Source organism: Suricata suricatta, chromosome 16 (genome assembly GCF_006229205.1).
Source record: "Suricata suricatta isolate VVHF042 chromosome 16, meerkat_22Aug2017_6uvM2_HiC, whole genome shotgun sequence".
NCBI lineage: Eukaryota > Metazoa > Chordata > Mammalia > Carnivora > Herpestidae > Suricata > Suricata suricatta.
Window position 1 is genome coordinate 35,659,594 of NC_043715.1, and position 8,821 is coordinate 35,668,414.

The following is an 8,821-nucleotide window of genomic DNA, read 5'->3' on the forward strand; positions in this document are numbered from 1 at the left end:
GAGAAAGAATGATATATGGCCATTTGTAGGAAAGTGGATGGACCTTGAGGGTGTCATGCTAAGCGAAATAAGTCAGACAGAGAAGGACAGATACCATATGTTTGCATTCATAGGTCTAACAGGAGAGACCTGGCAGGGGACCATGGGGAGAGGAAGGGGGAAAGAGAGTGGGGAAGAGTGTGGGACACAGATCAAGGGAGACTACTGAATACTGGAGACGAACCATGGACTGAAGAGGGAGGGGGAGAGGGGAGGGAGGATGGTCATGGTGGGGGGCACTTATGGGGAGAAGCACTGGGTATTATATGGAAACTAATTTGACAATAAACTATTATAAAAAAAAAGTGACAGAGTTGCCTAGGAGGATATTTGAAAAAACAAAGAGCCTGGTCTAAACCCTGAGGAACTTTGATATGTAAAGCTAGGTGGAGAAGATGGTGCACCTAAGAGAAAGATTGAAAAATTGTAGAAAAGCCAATCATAGTCAGAGAAGCTAGGAAAAATGGCAAAAGTTTCCAAAAGACCATGTGAGTGGGGTCAGAGAGAGAGGGAGACAAAGAATCTGAAGCAGGCTCCAGGCTCTGAGCTGTGAGCACAGAGCCCAACATGAGGCTCGAACCCATGGACTGTGATAAAAGTCGGACACTTAACTGACTGAGCCACCCAGGCACCCCTGGATGGCTTGAGTTTTATAATGAGCATAAAGGCCACAATACAGTGCTCTGAAGTGAGAGACTCCATATGCAACAACATATCCACCATTTCCCTGTGGGAAAAGTTTTTTATCCCTTGGTGCATCTGTTCCACAAGAGATGGTGTGACCCACCTCATGAGGCTATTGAAAGGTTAAATGTAAGCTGCTTAGGTCCATGTCTGGCATATAAGTAATACATGTAATCAATATAATATAATGATAATATTATTATATGTAATCAATAAATATTTAATTTTTCTTAATAATTACTGAGTTAACTATCTTAATTATAAAGCAACTAATAATTTATAATAATTAATATCATACTATTGTTTATAGAATACTGGTACCTGGTTCTTTTATCTTCAATTAGACATTCAGCAGGAAAGATATCTGGAATAACTTGTTACATAGCAATAGATAACTAAATCCAGCATCCTAATTGGACTTCCCGCACCCACTCTTGCAATCCTTCACATTGCAGCCAAAATTTGCAGATTTACTAACACATAAGTCTGATTATTGCTTAAGCCTCTTCAATGAGTTTCCATTGCCTCATTATGAAACCCAGCGTTCCCAACATTTGCTCAAAGATCCTTTTTGACTGACTCGTCAGCCTCATCTCCTACCATTTCTCTCTTTGGACTTTGTATTGTACCAGACAATCCTTTTCAGTTTATCCTGGCCCCATGTTCCTTCTCATCTCCAGACTTTTACACTTGCTGTGTACCTACTAGAAGCTTCCTTTCTCTTTACCCTTTACCTGGTCACCTAATAGGTATCTTTCATGTTTTAGATTAATTATCACTCCTCAAGGAAATCTTCCTTTTCTGACCTCACCCTATAGACTAGGTTAAGAGCTGCTCTTCTTGCTTCCATAGCACCCTGTAATTTCTCTATGACAGCACTGATTTTGTATGAAGATTTCTTTGCTTACTTTCTGCTCTTTCAGCTGGAAGGTCTGTGATGTCAGGGACAGTCTCCTTTGCTCCTTGTTCTTCCCACAGCAGGAACATAGAAGGAGCTCACTGAACAGCTATTGAAACGGTTAAGTTTAGTTTCTTCCCAAGGGGTAATTGGCTGTTCAAGTATTTCATGGACACCTCAAACTCAATTTGTCCTATACTGATGGAAATCTGAGCCTTCAAGTTTTTGTTAGCTAGGCCTCTCTGTGACTTTCTTCCCTCAGCTTCAACTACAGGGGAGCTGTAGTTTTTAGGTCAGGTAGTATTGGAAATAAGACAGAATATTTTTGGATAGAAAAAAGTGCTACTCCTTTTCTGTGACATACTGAACATTGTTTGAAGGAATGGCAGATGGCAGTAGTCTCTGTCTGTTTTGCCACTATCAAGAAGGGACCTTTCATTTCTACAACTTTCCAGACCCACTGAGGCAGAGAATGCTAAAGGAGACTATATGACCAGAAGTGCAGTTTCAACAAATACTTTCGTTTCCTCTGGGTTTTTGGTTTCATGAGAAATTGGTCTTAGTTATGGCTTATGTGGAGGACTGGAGTATGTGAAATAATACCGGTTCTGAAGTTAATCTGGAGCTAATCTAAAATTAATCTTCCAAACAAAACTCTACCAACAAGTCATGGTGGCCAGTATTTATAGACCAGAATAAACAATTTCCACAATATGTGACACTTGATGAAGATTTCTAGGGACAATGCAATTGGGATTTTATGTGGAGTGCTAATATTTTATGTACTTACAAGAACAGCTGATAATTAGCATATCAACAGATCCAAAATTGTGTGTGTTGAGGCTGAACCAGGAGATTACTTATGTGGGAGGCAGGTCACCCTGTGTTGTACCCTGATTATTTTCCAAATCCAAATAACCCTCTTTGTGCAGATGCATTGGACCTGCCACTTGGCCTTTTCTATGTTATAAAAGAGTTTGTGAAACACATTAAAGAAATGGAACAATGTTTCTGTGATGTAGATAAATTGCAAAGGCATGGGCAAGGTGATGGAGAAGGATTACCACTACTGATTAGGTTATGAGGGAAAGCTGGCCTCCGATATGGTCTACAATTTCTGGTAATTAGGGAGATATGTGGGGATGTTGATCAACTTTGCCTTTCTGAGTAAAATGTAGATATGTGGGCCTTGTGCCCAGAAAATACAGCTGGTCTCAATATAATGTAGAACAATTTCCTATTAACATGGACGACCTGTATGTGAATATGCAGATATGATCTCAATAATAATAATTACAGTTTTTGTTCCACCCATCTATTACTTTGTTCATTCATTCAATATTATATTTTTACTAAATATAACATAGCACATGATGACTAACTATATGCATTAGTCAGCATAGGCTAAGTAAAAAATAAATGGCCCCTAAAATTTCAATTTGTTTTAAGTTCATGTCCATCATGGGTTGACTTTAGCTCTCCTGCATTATCTTCATTCCAGGACCAAGGAAAAGAGCAGATTTTATCTGATACATGCTGACCTCATGAGCTATGCCAGACCATGTAATGACACTCAAAACTCTGTTGAAGTAGCCACTGTCATATGTCACATGCCGGTGGAGTGAGATTCCTCATCCTTCTTTAATTTCTTCTATCTGGTGGTAAGAAAGTGAATATTTTGAAAAACAATACAATTTACATTAGTTTAAGCAACAGGAGTTTGGATGAAGAATTCTCAACGACAGAAAGATTGGTCTGGCTTATTTCACAGGGAGACTTCATGGAATGGATCTGCCAAAAAGTGAGTTTTATAAGAAGCATTGCCCTGATTTTTCCCCCCAGAATAGTGGTTACTCCCTGCTCTGACCCCTCCCAGCACTGATTCCAGGGTTTACCCAGACTGGGTTTTGTGGAAGCACAAATATTCTGATTTCCTAAGTGCATAGCCGCAGGTAGGGAGCTGAAAACTTTTGAAAACAACTTTTTCCTGAAGCTTGCAAGTCAAACGCTGAGTTTGCTATTTTACTGGGATTGTATCACTTGACTCATTTAAGCAAAGTTTTCATACTCGCAAGCAATTCACTACTAAAGGACGTAAAGTCATGAGTTCTTATACTACCAAATTTAATTAAAGTTGCTCATTGCTGGTATCCAGTGTAAAACTGGCACTCTTTATTAGTCATCTTATAGAAAAAGTGATGACAGCACATGTTTTTTTATAGTATGAATGGGATTTTATTTATACTTCATATAAAACAAAGTAGCTAGTATAATTAAGCAGTAATTTGTAACTTCCAATGTAAACATTTTAGGACCAGTAGTATCAAAAGTGAGTGCTAATTAGAGAGCTGTTACAGAAAATATGTAAGTAGTAACAGATTGACAAGCTATACCAAGCAGCAGGCTATTTATAACTCCATGCTGTTTTAATTTCTATTTTGTTTAATAGTCATTGTACAACTCCTAAGAGGGGAGAGCTTCACAACTTGATTTGCAGTTTAATTTCTGTAAATACAGCTAAACCTTGCAGACATGATTGCAATGCAGCTAGCTGTGACAATTAAAAATGTATTATTAACTGGATGACTTTCTGTGTCATTTGAGATTCTAGTATCTTTTTTTGCTACATCTCCCAAAGAGAGGATAAATCCAAGCATTATTTAATTATGTTTTTTTTACAATAAAAGGGACTTTAATCAGCAACCTCTCAGGATCTCTTGCCTTGTAATTTATTCAAACAATGAAAAAGTCAAGAAATATTTATGTGAAAGGGAAGGGATGGTGAGTCACAGGGACTTACTTGGGCTGCTGTTAACACTGTGGACAGTTGACCTCTAGCTTCACTAGAAAAGGTGAAAATGATTTGGTGCCAACTACATAGATTTCTTCTGGATTTCTTAGCAAAAATAAGAAAAAAATTAGTTTTCACTGGGTAAGGATAGATGAATCACAATGGGAAATAGTTAATCTCTTCTCCCATGGTTATCTCCCATGAAAACTGCCAGGATCCATGAGGTGGTAGAGAAAAGTGGAGGTGTGTAAAAAATGAGAAAGCCTTATATAATTGCTTTTTTAAAAATTGAGATAAAATTCACACACCCATTTACCTATTCACCATTTCAGTAGTTTTTAAATGTAAAATTAAGTAACTTTTAAACCATTTACAGCATTGTGATACCACTGCCACTATCTAATTCCAGAATATTTTCATTACTCCAAGAAGAAACCACATATATACCCATTAAACATCATTCCCCATTTACCCCACCCAAAGCCCTGGCAGCCAATAATCTACTTTCTGTCTCTATGGGTTTTCCTATTATAGACATTTCATATATATGGAATCATAAATAAGTGTTTTTTTTGTATCTGACTTCTTTCACTTAGCATAATGTTTTCAAGGACCATTCATACTGTAAGATGCATCAGAAGCAAATTTCTTGTTATGTTTGAATAATAGTCCATTGTATGGATTCACCACAATTGGTTATTCACTAATCAATTAATAGACATATGAATTACTTCTTCCTTTTTATTTTTATTTTTACTTACTTTTTAAAGTTTTAATTCAAATTCCAATTAACTAAGACACACTGTAATATTAGTTTTGGGTGTACAATACAGTGATTCAACATTTCCATTTAACACCTGGCATTCATTACAAAAATGTACTTCTTAATCCCCATTACCTATTTGACCCATCCCATCCCCCCACCCACCTTTGCCCTGGTAGCCATCAGTTAGTTCTCTATAGGTAAGAGTCTGTTTCTTAATTTGCCTCTCTCTCTTTCTTCTCTTCACTCATTTGTTTTCTTCCTTATATTCCACATATCAGTAAAATCATACGGTATTGGTATTTTTCTGACTGACTTATTTTGCTTACCATTATAAATCTTTAGCTCCATCCTTGCCATTGCAAATGGCAGAACTTTATTTTTATGACTGAGTAATATTTCACTATATACATATACATATATATATATATATATATATATACATACATATATAGTTCTTTATCTGTTCATCAGTTGATAGACATTTGGGCTGTTTCTATAATTTAACTACTATTGATAATGCTGCTATAAATGTTGAAGTGCATGTATCCTTTTGAATTAGTATTTTTGTATTATTTGGGTAAATACCTAATAGTGTAATTGCTGGATCTTAGGGAAGTTCTATTTTTAACTTTTTGAGGAACCTCCAGACTGTTTTACACAGTGCCTACACTAGTTTTCATTCTCACCAACAGAGAAAGAGGATTTTTTTCTATCCACATTCTCACCAACAACTGCTGTTTCTGGAGTCTGATTTTAGCCAGTCTGATAAGTGTGAGATGATATCTCATTTTAGTTTTGATTTATACTTCCCTGTTGATCAGTAATTTTGAGCATATTTTAATGTGTCTATTGGCCATTTATATGTCTTCTTTGGAAAAATGACTATTCATGTCTTCTGCCCATTTTTTGATTGGATTATTTGTTTTTTGGTTATTGAGTTTTATAAGTTCTCTATATTTTTTGAATACTAGCCCTTTATTGAACATGTCATTTGAAATTATCTTCTGAAACTCCATAGACTGCCTTTTAGTTTTATTGATCATTTCCCTCACTGTGCCGTAGCTGTTTATTTTGATGAAATCTCATTAGTTTATTTTTGCTCATGTTTCTTTTGCCTCAGGAGATGTATCTCAAAAGAAGTTGCTATGTTTGATGTCAAAGAGATTACTGCTTGTGTTTTCCTCTAGGGTTTTTTTGACTTCAGGTCTCACATTTAGGACATTGATTCATTGTGAACTCATTTTTGTGCATGATATAAGACAGTGGTCCACTTTCACTTTTAGATGTTGCTATTCAGTTTTCCCAACACCATTTGCTGTAGAGACTATCTTTTTCCCATTGCATTTTCTTTCTTGCTTTATAAAATGTTAATTGTATAGTTGTGGGTTCATGTCTGGGTTTTCAATTCTATCTTTTTGATCCATGTGTCTATTTTTGTGCTAGGACTATACTGTTTTGATTACTGCAACTTTATAATATAACTTGAAGTCGGGAATTGTGATGCCCCCAGCCTTTCTTTTTCAAGGTTGCTTTGGCTATTTGGAGATTTTTGTGGTTCCACATAAATTTTAGAATTGTTTGTTCCAGCTCCATGAATAAAGCTATTGGTATTTTGATAGGGATTGCATTAAATGGGTAGATTGTTTTGGGTAGTGTAGACATTTTAACACTAAATGTTCTTCTGATCCATGGTCATGAATGTATTTTCATATTTTATGTTATCTTCAATTTCTTTCACAAGTGTTCTATAGTTTTCAGAGTACAGATCTTTCACCTCTTCATTTAGGTGTATTCATAGGTATCTGTTTTGGGTACAGTTGTAAATAGGATTGATTCCTTAATTTCTCTTTCTGTTGCTTCATTATTGGTATAGAAATTCAATTTGTGGCATTGATTTTGTATTCTGTGACTTTACAAAATTTGTTTATCAGTTCTAGCATTTTTGGTGGAATCTTTGGGGTTTTCTATATATAGTATCATGTAATCCACAGGCAGTGAAAGTTTTACTTCTTCCTTACCAATGCGGATGCCTTTTATTCCCTTTTGTCCTCTCATAACTTTAGCTAGGACTTCCAGTACTATGTTAAATAACAGTGGTGAGAGAGGACATCTGTCTTCTTCTTGACCATAGAAGAAAAGCTCTCAGTTTTTCCCAATTAATGATGATATTAGCTATGGGTTTTCCAAAGGAGGCCTTTATTATGTTAAGATATGTTCACCCTAAACCTGCTTTGCTGAGGTTTTCTTTTTATAATAAATGGATGTTATACTTTGTCAAACACATTTTCTGCATCCATTGAAATGATCATATATTTATTATCCTTTTTTAATTAATATGGTGTCTCACATTGATTGATTTGCAAATATTCAATTATCCCAGCAACCCAAGATTATCCCATTTGATTGTGTGACTGAGTTTATAAATGTATTGTTGGATTCAGTTTGCTAGCATTTTATTGAGAATTATTACATCTATTTCATCAAGGATATTAGTCTATAGTTTTTTTCTTAGGATAGTCTGTCTGGCTTCAGTGTCAGAGTAATGCTGGTCTTATAGAATGAATTCAGATGTTTTCCTTTATTTTCAACTTTGGAATAGTTTGAGAGGATTAGTTATTAATTCTTCTTTAAATATTTGGTAGAATTCACCTGTGAAGTGATTACTTTTTGGTTACTCATTCAATTTCTTTGTGGTAATTGGTCTGTTCAAGTTTTGTATTTCTTCTTGTTTCAGTTTTGGTACTTTATATGTTTCTAAAACTTTATCCATTTCTTATAGGTTTTCTAATATTTTAGCATTCAGTTTTTCATAATATTCTTACAGAATTGTTTGTATTTCTGTGGTGTTGGTTGTTATTTCTCCTCTCTTGTTTGTGGTTTTATTTATTTGAGTCCTTCATCTCTTCTTTTTGATAAGTTTGGCTAGAAGTTTATCAACTTCATTATGTTTTTTTTCAGAGAACCAGCTCCTGGTTTCCTTGATATCTCTCACTCTCTCTCTCTCTTCCCCTCTCCATCTCTGTCTGTCTGTCTGTCTGTCTATCTATCTATCTATCTATCTATTTTTAGTTTCTGTCTCCTTTATTCTACTCTAGTCTTTTTTTATTTGCTTTCATCTGCTGGCTTTAGACTTTATTCGTTGTTTTTTTTAAAGCTCATTCTGTGTAACTTTAGGTTATTTGAGATTTTTCTTGCTTCTTGAGGTATGCCTGTATTGCTATGTACTTCCCTCTTTTTTAAAAAAAGTTTTAAATGATTTTTATTTATTTTTGAGAGACAGAGAGAGACAGTATGAGCAGGAGAAGAGAGAGAGAGAGAGAGAGACAGACAGACAGACAGACAGATAGAATCTGAAGCAGGCTCCAGGCTCTGAGCTAGATGTCAGCACAAAGCCCGATGTGAGGCTCAAACTCATGAACCATGAGATCATGACCTGAGCTGAACCTGGATGCTTAACTGACTGAGTCACCCAGGCACCCCTGTACTTTCCTCTTATGATCATTTTGCTGTATACCACAGGTTTGGGATAATTGTGTTTTCCTTTCAATTTGTTTCCATGTTTTTTATATTTATTCTTTGACTTCTTGATTGACCCATTCATTGTTTATTAGCACATTGTGTAACGACCATGGATTTGTGGTCT

The 8,821-nt window shown here is 35.6% G+C and overlaps 1 long non-coding RNA gene across 1 annotated transcript in view; it reads left to right on the forward strand.

Moving 5' to 3' along the window:
* Window positions 1-4,199, forward strand: part of LOC115280543 — a 102,821-nt gene extending 98,622 nt beyond the window's left edge. The window contains exons 3-5 of the long non-coding RNA XR_003903831.1: window positions 3,123-3,282; window positions 3,393-3,422; window positions 4,071-4,199. This is a non-coding gene — a long non-coding RNA (uncharacterized LOC115280543). The remainder of the gene's footprint in view (window positions 1-3,122; window positions 3,283-3,392; window positions 3,423-4,070) is intronic.
* Window positions 4,200-8,821: the final 4,622 nt, after the last annotated feature.